Source organism: Plecotus auritus (genome assembly GCF_963455305.1).
Source record: "Plecotus auritus genome assembly, chromosome: 10".
Classification (NCBI taxonomy): Eukaryota; Metazoa; Chordata; class Mammalia; order Chiroptera; family Vespertilionidae; genus Plecotus; species Plecotus auritus.
The window spans coordinates 30,317,103-30,328,061 of record NC_137785.1 but is presented as its reverse complement, the minus strand read 5'-3'; the positions used below and the strand labels follow the sequence as shown (position 1 = coordinate 30,328,061).

Below are 10,959 nucleotides of genomic sequence, written 5' to 3'. Positions count from 1 at the left end.
AATAGCATGTCCACTGGAGTCATGTTTCCCTCTGGCCAGCAGGAGAAATGACAAAGTGGGGGTGGGGGAGTTCATTCCATAGAAGAGGCTGAAGGTAGTGCCCTTCCCTCTTGACTGTCCTGTTGAGGAAGGGGCTGTCTTCATCCTAGGCCTCTACTAATCCATCTGTTAACATAAAAACATTCAAGCCTGTAAAGAATTTTTGTGAATTTATTTGAACCAAACTGTCAACAATTGCCAGGAAGCAGAACCTCAACGGATTGCGATAATGCTCTGGAGAAGGGCGGGTTACATCTCTATGTATACATTGCAATCAAAGGGAAGAAATCTAGGTGGTTTACATGAAATCCCACCTGGTGATAGACTAGAGAGGTGGGAGAAAGCAAAGCGGCGGGGGGGGGGGGGGGGGGGGGGGCGAGTGGGGGAGAGGAACGGGGGGAGGGGAGGAACGGGGGGGCGGGGAACTCCAGGGATTGGATAAAAAGTAAAATGATAGACACATACTTAGGTGGGTACAGGAACAATTAACATGATAATGAAGGAATTTGTGGTATCTGTCCTGGTGCCCAGGCACATTAGGTTGTATCCCAAGGGGTCCAGAAAAAGGGAAGTTACAAGTTACCCAGACATTTCAAGGATATGTTATCATAGGTGCAAAAAGACAGATAGGCTCAGTTAAGGTAAAGGTTGACCTTGTCAGTGAAGATACCGGCCTAGGAGGTGACTACCCACCATAAGTTTCATTTCAGACCATCCTTTGTGGTGACTTTAGGTCTCTGAGTTTGCAAGACTGCCATGCAGGCCTCCACTGAGCTTGTCAGGTCAGCATGTGGCCCCTTCCATCCACGTGTCCGTCTGTTGCCAGCAGCCAGCCACAACCTAGCTTCTCACCCCACTGCTCTCCCAGAACTGCTCCTCCAAGCCTAAAGACCCTCCAGGTGGCCAAATCCAAATCTCACACACTTTCCACTTCTCATCTTCCTGCCCTGCTCTCAGAAGCTGGAACCTGGGAGACCATTCTGCCTTCTGGGAGGTTCTCATAGCCTCCAAAATGCCACAGGGCCTGGCTCTCCTCCCATCTCACTTTTATTCCCAGGGCTTAGGCCCAGGCACTTCTCTCTGACTTTTCATTTTTATTACATAACTAGAGGCCTGGTGCACGAAATTCGTGCACGGGGGGGAGGTCCCCTCAACCCAGCCTGCACCCTCTCCAATCCAGGACCCCTTGGGGGATGTCCAACTGCCAGTTTAGGCCCGATCGGGATTGGGCCTAAACCAGCACTAGGACATCCCCCTCACAATCCGGGACCACAGCCTCCTAACTGTTAACCTGCCTGCCTGCCTGATCACCCCTAACTGGCCCCCCTGCTGGCCTGGTTGCCCCTAACTCTCCCCCCCCCCCGCCGCCAGCCTCGTCACCCCTCACTGCCCCCCTCTGCAGGCCTGGTCGCCCCTCACTGCCCCTCTGCCAACCTGGTCACCCCACGCAGCCCTCTGTTCAGTCATTTGGTCATCCCTCACTAACCCCCCTGCCAGCCTGGTCGCCCCATGCAGCCTGTTCAGTTGTCCATTTGGTTGTTTCGGTTGCGACGGTCGCTTAGGCTTTTATATATATAATCACTGCATATTAAAGTATGTCTATACCATAGATGTGAGTTACAAAGTGTAACAGCAAAATGAACCTCATAACTCCCACCCACCCAATTTGAGAAACAAGCACACCTTGAAGTATGCCCCTCCCCCTGCCTCCCTCCAGAAGTACTCATTCATCAGCTATCATCCATCCACATTATTTTGTTTTGATTTATTTACTAGAGGCCCAGTGCACAAGTTTTGTGCACTGGGCCTCTAGTCTTATCTAATAAAAGGGTAATATGCAAATTAACCAGCACTCCGTCACAAAGATGGAAGCACCCATAGCCACAAGATGGTGGTGCCCAGTCCTCTTAGCCCCGCCGGAGTCCCCCAGTCCCGGGTGGGGGGCACTGAGAGCGGGCAGTGTGAGCAGCATGGCAGAATGCTTTCTTCGTCGCTGCAGTGATGAGGCAAGCATTCTGCACCTGGCCGTGAATGGGCCTCTGGCCAGTCTGGGGTGCGGAACACTTGCATTGTCACCCTGGCAATGAAGCAAGCGTTCCATGCCTGGCCGCAGATGGGCCTCTGGGCTGTGGAGAGCCTCTGGGCAGCGGGCATGGAGCGGCCAGCCCTGCAGAGAGCTACTGGCACACGGATTTGTGCGCAGGGCTACTAGTCCTATCTAATAAAAGAGTAATATGCAAATTAACCATCACTCCGCTACATCCACAAGCCACGCCCACAAGCCACGCCCACAAGCCAATCAGGAGCGAATATGCAAATAAACCCAACCAAGATGGCTACCGCCACAGAGAGCAGGAGGGAGCCTTGGGTTTCCCCGGCAATGGAGGAAGCCAAGCTTTCCGCCTGCCCTTGCCGGCCTAGGCCTCCACTAAAGTCTACAAAGTTTCAATGATAGAAGATACATAAACCCAAACAGAAATGGCAGCAGCCATGGAGCTGGAAAGAGCAGGAGGCTAGGGTTGCCCCCAGTGATGGAGGAAGCCAAGCTTTCTGCACACCCTGGCCGGCCCAGGCCTCCGCTTAAGGCTACAAAGTTTCAATTATAGAAGATACATAAATTCCCCCAAAAATGGCTGCTGCCACGGAGCAAGCAGAAGGCTTGGCTCCGCTCCAGGCTACAAAGTTTCAATTGTAGAAGATAAATAAACCCCAGATACCAGGGCCTCTGCTTGGGTCGCCAGAGGGCGTGGCCAGCCTGCAAACCACCACAGGCCCCTCGCCCAGGCCACCCCATGCCCCAAGGGAACCCCCACCCTGATCTGGGACACCCTTCAGGGCAAACCAGCTGGCCCCTACCCATGCACCAGGCCTCTATCCTATCTAATAAAAGAGTAATATGCAGATTGACCATCACTCCAACACACAAGATGGCTGCCCCCATGTGGTCAAAGATCCTGCCCCCATGTGGACACAAGATGGCCACCACAAGATGGCCAGCAAGGGAGGGCAGTTGGGAGGGACCAGGCCTGCAAGGGAGGGCAGTTGGGGGTGATCAAGCCTGCAGGGGAGGGCAGTTAGGGGTGACCAAGCCAGCAGAGGAGGGAAGTTGGGGGCGTCCAGGCCTGCAGGGAAAGGCAGTTGAGAGGAACCCAGGCCTGCAGGGGAAAGCAGTTGAGGGGGACCAGGCCTGTAGGGGAGGGCAGTTGGGGGTGACCAGGCCTGCAGGGGAGGGCAGTTAGGGGCAAACAGGCTGGCAGGGGAGTGGTTAGGGGGTGATCAGGCTGGCAGGCAGAAGCGGTTAGGGGTAATCAGGAAGGCAGGCAGGCGAGCAGTTGGGAGCCAGCAGTCCTGGATTGTGAGAGGGATGTCCGACTGCCCGTTTAGGCCCGATTTCACTGGGATCAGGCTTAAACGGGCAGTCGGACATCCTTCGAGGGGTCCCAGATTGGAGAGGGTGCAGGTTGGGCTGAGGAACACCCCCCTCTCCCATGCACGAATTTCGTGCACCGGGCCTCTAGTATTGTATAATATTCCACTTATGAAATAAATTGTAGATAAATACTACTATATACTTATTGATTATGTTAATGGACATTCAAAGGCTTTCCAATTTGTAATATTACTAATAGTGCTGCTATTCATTTACATGTCTCCTCTGTCACATATCAAGTATCCATTCATTCGTCTTTTCCTGTGTAAAATGCACACTGTCCTAATTAAGTAGACCTAATTATGATATATCTATATCTACATGTGCATGATTATTGCCTATCAGCTTATATTTAGGAGTGTGGCCCAGCATGAGGCTCAGCCTTTGGTTTACCAATGGAGGAGGCAGTGGAAGACTGAAATAAAAAAAGTTTTGCAGAAAAATATCAAAACTTCTATTTAGGAAAACTTGTTGGAAATGCATGTGGAACCTCCAGATGGAGAGGTTCAGCAGGCAGCTGGCCAAACAGAACAGGGCTGACCCTGGGAATCCTTAGCATGTCAATGAGGATTAGATGTCTAGCTGTCAAGATGTCGCTTATTATTTTTATTTCTCCTCCTCCTCCTCCTACTCCTCCTCCTTCATCTTCTTCAAAAACCCTTCAACATTTCATATCAACTGGTTTGGTGGTGATGAGCTCCTTTAGCTTTTTCTTGTTTGTGAAGTTCTTTATCTGATCCTCAATTCTAAATGAGAGGTTTTCTGGGTAATCTTAGTTGTAGGTCTAGAACCCACCCTTCTCTCCCTGAGCAAGATTAGTGTTTTCCAGAAACAAGGTTGATGCAAGATTCTTTCTAAGGGCTGAGTTATATGGGCACCTGGCCTTACAGTCAGTATTGTCTTCACCTTTTCTTTTTTCTTTTGTGTGTGGGGTTGTTTTTGGTTACTCTTCACCTGAGTATATATATTTTCCCATTGCTTTTTAAAGAGAGTAGAAGAAAGGGTTGGAGGAAAAAGTGGAGGAGGAGGAGGAAACTTGGCTCTTTCTGGCCCCAACTGGGATGAGGGATCAAACCTGCAATCTAGGTACGTGCCCTTGACCTGGAATCGAATGCAAGATCCTTCGGTGTGTGGGCTGAGGCTCTAACTACTGGGAACACTGACCAGGGCTTGACCTTTTCTGATGTCTGCCTTCCAGACAGATTTTTGAGTAAAACTGATGGTTGGCATTAGGGCTGTGGAGAGAAGGAAACTTATTAGAAACTAATATCTTTGGAAACACGGGAAGGGCTATTGTGTGGAAATGAAATCTCAAAACAGAACAGGGTTACTAAGAACTCCACATGAAGGTCCCTTGTTTCCTATCCTAAAAGCTCTGTGGACTGAAAACCTCCTGCTTCATTATTCCTGCCTTCCCCACATTCGAGGGAGTAGCAGGAGCATGAGATTGCCCACTGGAGTCTCTTCCCAGCGGGGCCAGCGCAGTGGGTTGAGGGGGTCCAGATTTTATACCATTTCCATAGCATTCTCCCCATGAAGAGTTGATGCAGAAAGAGTCAATGCTGACTTCCACTTTCCACTCCTCTGTGGGTATTCAGGAGAGTACAGGCTTATGACAAGTAATAAGCAATAAGGTGATATTTGCGTTCCCCAGATATTTCATGGTTTCCTGACTGTATCTACTAGTATCTGTTTCCATTGAACTGTGACTTCTGGCTTTTTTTCTCTGTATCCACGTGGGTTTGGTAAGTTGACTTCTTACCAAATCTCACCCACACTCTACATATATATGTAAGGTTTCTTACTCAAGTGTGTCTGATTTTAACAAATCCCCTCCCACACCCTCCACCTTGGAAAGTCCCAAATGTTCTGAAGTCCTCCCCTTCAGTTCCTTGTTTGCTCAATCTGAGAGTCCTTCCTCTGGGCTAGACTCAGCTTGCTTTCTACTTAACAGATGCCTCTCCAGGTACTAACTGGCTGTTCCCTCCCAGCGACCTCCTCCTTGACCTCCCAGACAGTATTCCTCGGGCCTCTGTTTCTCGTGAACTTCTGCTTTGTCTCTCCAGCATCTTGGATCCAAGTGTTGGTGCTGCTGCTCTCAGAGCAGACACCCTGTCCAAGACCATTTCCTGTCCTAAAAACTGGGGCTATCTGGGAAAGACTCTTCGTGTACCTTGAGTTCCCGAGGACTCAGCACCTTGACAAGGGCAGGAGGGATAAAGATGGATATATTTGCATTGCATCAACCAGAGGGTTAAAGACTAGGCCTTCCAAGGGTTTCTTCCTTCTCCCCAGCTTTTGTCCCAGCACCTAGTTTTCTGTTTTGCCTCCTCATTTTATATATTTTATTCTGACCTTAAAAACTGCATAGAGGGGCGCAGTCTAAGAAAGGATGGCCTGTTCTACTTCTCAAAACTTAAAGAACCACATTTTTTTTTCTTGCAAGGATGTGTCAGGAACAAATACAATATTTTCTGTAGAAAATAACTGTTTTGGAGACATTTATAATGAGAACTTCCATCCAGTATTCTGCCCAGACTGAGAACTCGTCAAGGAAGATATTGGAGGCTTCATTTCAGCAGTGATGGTGGAGAGCCTTTTGAGACACTGCAGTGATTTTCTAGGTTGTCTCCCCTCCCACTGACACACCTTGTAGGCTGCTCTTCTAGAAAATGGGAGGTAAGCCATGGACAGATGGACCCAGTCACAGCCCTCATCTTTGAAGTGTGGAAAATGTTATTACCCGCCTCAAGGGCTTTTGAGAGACTCTAATGAGATACAGTAATAGAAGTAAAATGCTTAGGCTGGGCTTGGGCGCACGGTGAGTGCCCAATTACTATTTTAGCTATTACATGTTCTAGGGGCCAGGGGAAGAGTATGTAAATAAGTATCCATGGATCATGATTTCAATAACCACACTGTACAAGATGGTGGAAATTAGATGCTGCAAAAATAGAGGTAGGACAAACATAAAAATTCTGGAATGCTTGTCATGTCCCATGTTGGTTTTGTTTAGCATTGGGTGTTTTTACACACCACTTACTAAGCAAATTCTTTTCTTTTTAATCTTTATTATTGAGAGTGTCCCCCTTTACGCCCCCCCCCCATTGTCCTCCTCCACCCAGTTCCCACCCCACCCCAGGCCTTCCCCACCCTACTGTCTATGTCCATAGGTAAGATCTTTGGTTAATCTCTTTGGGACCCCTGATCCCTCATCCCTCTGAGATTGTCAGTCTGTTCCGTGCTTCCATGCCTCTGATTCTATTTTATTCACCAGTTTATTTTGTTCATTAGATTTCTTGTTTGTTTATTTTGATTTTTATATTCAATTGTTATTAGATATGTATTAGTTGCCATTTTATTGTTCATATTAGAGGCCTTGTGCACAAAATTCGTGCATGGGGGGGTGTCTCCTCAGCCCAACCTGCACCCTCTCACAATCCGGTACCACTAGCTCCTAACTGCTCACCTGCCTGCCTGCCTGATCGCCCCTAACTGCCCTGCCTGACAGCCTGGTTGCCCCTTACTGCCCCCCCTGTCGGCCTGGTTGCCCCCAACTGCCCCCCTCTGCCAGCCTGGTCACCCCTAACTGCCCCCCCCCCGCCACCCTGGTCACCCCACGCAGCCTGCTGTTCAGTCGTTTGGTTGTCCCTCACTAACCCCCCTGCTGGCCTTGTCACCCCACGCAGCCTGCTGTCTGGTTGTTATTGTTACTTTGACAGCGTCCCGGACAATTTGCATATTCCTCTATTATTATTTTTATTTCTCCTCCTCCTCCTCCTACTCCTCCTCCTTCATCTTCTTCAAAAACCCTTCAACATTTCATATCAACTGGTTTGGTGGTGATGAGCTCCTTTAGCTTTTTCTTGTTTGTGAAGTTCTTTATCTGATCCTCAATTCTAAATGAGAGGTTTTCTGGGTAATCTTAGTTGTAGGTCCTTACTATTCATCACTTTGAATATTTTTTGCCACTCTCTACAAAGTTTCTGTTTAGAAATCAGCTGACAGTCATATGGGCACCCCCCTGTAGGTAACTGACTGCTTTTCTCTTGCTGCTTTTAAGATTCTCTCCTTGTCTTTAGTCTTTGGCATTTTAATTATGATGTGTCTTGGTGTGGGCCTCTTTGGGTTCCTCTTGTTTGGGACTCTCTGTGCTTCCTGGACTTGTAAGTCTATTTCTTTCACCAGGTAGTGGAAGTTTTCTGTCATTCTTTCTTCAAATAGGTTTTCAATATCTTACCCTCTCTCTCTATCTTCCCCTTCTGGCATTCTCATAATGCAAATGTTGGTACACTTGAAGTTGTCCCAGAGGCTCCTTACACTATCTTCATATTTTTGGATTCTTTTTTCTTTTTGCTTTTCATCCTCATATTCTAAATTGTTGATTTGATTCTTAGAATCTTCTACTCTACTGTTGTAAATTGTTCTTTATTTCAGTTCGCGTATGCTTAATTTCTGACTGGTCCTTTCTCATGTCTTTGACATTCTCACTAAGATCCTTGAAAGTCTCGTGGAGATCTTTGAGCAACCTTATAACCATACGTTTAAACTCAATGTATCCTGTAGTTTTCTTGCTTTCATTTCTTTCATTTGTGACATGTTTCTTTGTCTTTGCATTTTGGCTTCTCCCCTGTGTTTGTTTCTCTGAATTAGGTAGAGTTGTTATGTCTCCTGGAATTGGTAGAGTGGCCTTGTGTAGTAGGTGTCCAATAGGGCCCAGTGGCCTAGCCTCCCCAGTCACCTGAGCTGGGCACTCTAGATGTGCCCCTGTGTGGGCTGTGAGCACAGTCTTGTAGTTGAGCCTTAACTGCTCTTGATGTCTCTGGGAGGAGTTGACCTCCAAGGCCATTGGCTGTGAGGACCAGTTGCAACTACAGTGGGAGAGCTACTGTGCAGGAGGTGAGGCATAGCTATAAAGCAAGGCAGACTGGTGCTATTTCTGGGATTGGGAACTTTTATTGGTAGGTTTGGGGCATGCTAACACCAGCTGCAGCTTGTTTGAGAGATTTTAGCAAAGTCTGAAGCCTGAGTCAGAACAGGACATTCATATGGAAAAGTTGCTGCAAACAGCTTGGGTGGGGCTGCAAATTGGATGGGGCAGGGTCTCAGGAAATCTCCTGGGTGAAGCAAATAGTGTGCTCCAGGCTTATGGAGACTCATATATGGCTGCCAGTCAACCCTGTAACAAAGGAGGTCCCAGCACAGGAACAATTACCCTTGTGAGCACCTCTGTCTGGAAGAAAGCTGCCCTGAGTTCCTACCCCAATGCCAGACAATCCAGTTCCTCCTCATGTCTGGGTTCCCCCAGAACTGGAGCTCAGAAGAAGCAGGTCCATGTAAGTTTGTGTACAGACCCTTTAAGAGGAATGCCTGCATCTCCAGCAGCCTCTGTGTCTCTCAGTCACAATCCTCACTGGTTTTTATAGCCTGTAGTTGTGAGGACTTCTCTTCCCAGCTCTGGAACCCTAGGCTAGGGGCCTGGTATGGGACTGGGACCCCTTGCCCCTCACGAGTGGCCTCCACAACCAAGATATCCCTCCAGATTTAAAAAACAGCACACGTGGGTGTCAGACCAGTTCATTCCACACCTCTGCCCCTCCTACTAGTCTCAATGTGCTTTCCTCTTTACTTCTCTAGTTATAGGACTTCCATTCATCCAGCTTTCAGGTGGTTCTTGATGTGGTTGTGGGAGGCAGTGAGTATAGGCATTTATCTATGCCGTTATATTGGTTATCTTATTATTATTATTTTGACAGACAACTGTTTTGTTTTTATTTCATAATCATAAACTTAACTCTGCAATCCAGCTAGACTGGGAAGGGGTAAGGAAATTATGGAACCCAATAAACTGGCAAGAGCACAAAGATTATGGAACATTCCAAGCAAATTGGGGTGAAGGGGCGCTCTCCTGAGCTACAGAAGGAATGGTCTGGTGGGAAAGATAAAACACAAGTCAAATTTATTAGAGTTGTCCAAGTCAGCAATGGTGATCTTCTTGCTGGTCTTGCCATTCCTGGACCCAAAGCGCTCCATGGCCGTCATAATATGCATGCCTTCTGTCACCTGGCGAAGACCACATGCTTGCCATCCATCCACTTGGTCTTGGCAGTGCAGATGAAAAACTGGGAGCCGTTTGTGTTAGGCCCAGAATTTGCCATGGACAGGATGCCAGGGCCTGTATGTTTCAGGATGAAGTTCTCATCCTCAAATTTCTCCCCATAGATGGACTTGCCGCCTGTGCCATTATGGCGTGTGAAGTCACCACCTGGCACATAAATCCCGGCATAATTCTGTGAAAGCAGGAACTTTTATAACCAAATCCTCTCTCCCCAGTGCTCAGAGCACAGAATTTTTCTGCTGTCTTTGGAACTTTGTCTGCAAACAGCTCGAAGGAGACGCGGCCCAAGGGCTCGCTGTCGACGGTGATGTTGAAGAACACGGTGGGGTTCACCATGGCTGGTCACGGGCGGCTTCGGGGCAGCGGCATCTGCAAAGCCGGTTCTCTTATTATTATTAAGCAAATTCTTAAAATGAGAAGGTGATGCATGCTTGCTTGCAAAGAGACCAAAGAAGGGAGGAACTGGAAAGATTTCATTTGGCTCCACAGTCAGGCCTGTGAGGAGGACACTCCTCCAAACAGAATAGCTTTGATCTGGCTAAAATTTCTTCTGTTGTATGTATTGGTATAATGCATATTTTTTACTTTTATTTTAAAATATTTAAAAAATTTTAAGTATGGCTAATTTTATAGGAAACAACTAGCCTTGCCCTGCAAACCTGAGAAAAGAAAGGGAAGGAGTAGGGGAACTGGCCACACAGGCCCCTTAGGAACAGACACCCCGGCTGAGGGTTTGATCCAGATTGGGGTGCATTATCCCTGGTCCAGGTGCGTGAGGGAGGCAAAACAATTGATATTTCACTCTCACATATCTTTCTCCTCAAATCAATAAAAGCATGTCCTCAGGTGAGGATTTAAAAAAAAAAAAAGGAAAAGAATTTAGCTTTGCAGAAAGGAACAATATCTCAGAGAAAATATAAGCTGTAAGGTGGAATAATGAACAATAAAAGTGATGAATGTGTGGGTGGAACTAAATGAACAGTCAAAGAATAAAACAACACATTTTTGTTTTTTCAGGTTAAAAAAACAGTCTAGAACTAAAATACATGATAATGTAGACGAGAAAGGGGCACATACTAAACCTGACAAGCTCAGGGAAGACCTGCATGGCGGGCCTTACAAACTCAGGGACTGAAAGTAACCGTATGGGATGGTCTGAACATACGAATTCTTAACAGTGGGTCATGGCAGGTAGTCATGTCTTAGGCCTGCAGCTTCCTTGACAAAGGTGACTCTTTACCTAAGTGAGCTGTCCATTATTTGTTGTTGTTTTTGTTTGTTTGTTTGTTTGTTTGCATCAAAGATAACATACCTTTGAAATGTCAGAGCAATCTTCTTTTCCAGACCGCTCAGGGCACAACCTCTGTTCTTC

At 47.4% G+C, this 10,959-nt stretch overlaps 1 pseudogene across 1 annotated transcript; it reads right to left on the bottom strand.

The window, feature by feature from the left end:
• Nucleotides 1-9,382: 9,382 nt before the first annotated feature.
• On the bottom strand, nt 9,383-9,923 carry LOC308235961 (peptidyl-prolyl cis-trans isomerase A-like; annotated as a pseudogene). Its single transcript has one exon. The product of its transcript is annotated as a peptidyl-prolyl cis-trans isomerase A-like (transcript).
• Between the last annotated feature and the right edge of the window lie 1,036 nt (nt 9,924-10,959).